Consider the following 2328-nt stretch of genomic DNA (forward strand, 5'->3'; position numbering starts at 1 on the left):
TGTGTGTGTGTGTGTGGGTGGGTGTGGGGGGGGGGGGGGCTAAGAGGAGGGAGGAGGGGGCGAGAGGAGGCAGAACTATAGATATGTTTCTCTATTTGTTTTTTTATTTGCCCATAATCTCCGAGCTCACAGATTTATAAGTGGTATAGTTTTTCCCTTGTTTCTGTCATCACGTTTTTGTTCTTTAATTTGTGGGTTTTTTTCGGTCCGGTTTTCCTTTCTACCTTCATTATATCGTTCCTTCCGGCCTCTTTATTTTTCTTTTGATTATTAGTATTCTGGCTGTTGTCCACCTCTTTTTCTTTCTTTTTTTCTTCGTGCTTTTCATTCTTGCTCAAATACTTGACTCGGCAAAATTAATGAGGGGCCAATGTGCTAACTTTGAATTTCGCCACACGCAGTAATAAACTCGCTCTCTTATTGTTAAGTTCCCTCCTGCCAATTAATATTTTACCATTCATATGCACAATACCACTTTTTTTTGACCGGGACAAATATGTTTTTCTCTGTCTGTGTGTCTGTCCGTATTGTGTGACTATACACCCCTTTCCCCGGGCAACCCCCTTCAAACTCTCTCCAGTTTTTAACTTGTAATGCTCCTTCTTAAGCATGTTACCGTGTTGTCCTGTGTGTGAATCTGAAAAGAATTTTGTCCAAACCAAATTCCCATCCAAAAGCGAAGATTAAAGCTTCAGTTGTTCACGCCGCCAATCTTTGTATGCCGGCAGACTAAGGCAGGTGAGGACAGCAGGCCAGAACGACCACCCATGAGGGCAACAAGTAGCCTGTTGACGGGCACTATTGTCAAGTCTCTCTGGGGATCAGTGCGGCTTTTGCTCTCCACTCTATTCTTCACCTTTGTTGCTGGGATTAGCAGCGGCAATAATTGTCTGGTCCGTATAGTGGACACGTTCGTTTCACTCTGTCGAGTTTGTGTTGTGTGTTGTCTTCTATCACACACAGAGGGAGAAAATAATTAAAATAGTGAGATGTGCTTTGGAAACTCGCGAGTTTAGCAAGGACAAGGGAAAGAAAGTGTTCGTCTTTATCTTCATTACAGTGGTACCTGCGACGCGAGGCCCCATGCACGGAGAGGACACCTTCAGTTGTCCCTTTGACTGTTATCTTGAGCATAATGTACCTGTCAAGGCAGACCACCTGCAATGTACACCTCTTGGTCCCGAGGGCGTCAATTCATGCATTGCAGGGTTACCACAGTGTATACCACTGAAAATGTATGTTGAATCTCGAAGACTTCTCATGCATGGAAAACATGTTCCATCAATAAAAAATCATACTAAATGAAATCAGACAAACAAATGAATAAATACATTCCTTAGAATCAATGCATTAATAAGGATTTACATTAATTGTCTTGGAAATCATGCAGCTCATGAATTTATCCCGCTGTTTGTTCTTTCTCTCGCTCCCTCCAAAAAAGAAGAAATAAGAAAATGTTGAATGAAATGAATTACACTGTGCTTTGTCAGTTCGTCGAAATATACTCATTAGGGGAGGGGGGGGGGGGGGGTCATCAACCACCGAACGGTTCTGCATCCACGCAGCTACATCTCATTTCTCTAAAAGTAAGGCGAATGATTTGAATATTGCAGGTGGTCTGACAAATACCAAACTGCTAATATCCAATCCCGTCTCTAATTTAAAGGTGGGATATTACTTTCTGCCGCTCGAATGTGAGAATTTATTTCGTATTGCACTCATCTGCAAAGAGAGATGTCGTCGTGCTAAACATTGCTGGCAAATAAAGATCAATGGACCAATGGATGGCTAGCAAGCAGGCAAATTATGATAATTATTAACGGAGATACGCAGCGCAGAAACTGTATGACCGGACTAAGATAAATCAAGGGAACGAATACAGTGATTGCATCGCTATTAAACCCAGTTATGCTTGTATTCAGATAAGTCTGCCGGGCCGGTAGCTTTGTGGTGTTAATGCGATTAATCACGCGTGACTTTCTTTTATGTTTTTTTAATTTTAATGAAAAATCTGACTTCACACAGAACGCAATAAGTTGTCAAATAAATGCCACGCCCGTGTCATATGTAAAGCAGGAATTACGTGACATATTGCCCTCTTTCTCTCTCTCTCTCTCTCTCTCTCTCTCTCTCTCTCTCTCTCTCTCTCTCTCTCTCTCTCTCTCTTTTTACACACACACACACACACACACACACACACACACACACACACACACACACACGCACACACACACACACACACACACACACACACTGACCGACTGACCGACCGACCGACAGACCAACAGACAGAAAACGGTCGGGGAGGGAGGAGGGAATGACAGAGAA

This window comes from Littorina saxatilis, linkage group LG1, assembly GCF_037325665.1.
Source record: "Littorina saxatilis isolate snail1 linkage group LG1, US_GU_Lsax_2.0, whole genome shotgun sequence".
NCBI lineage: Eukaryota > Metazoa > Mollusca > Gastropoda > Littorinimorpha > Littorinidae > Littorina > Littorina saxatilis.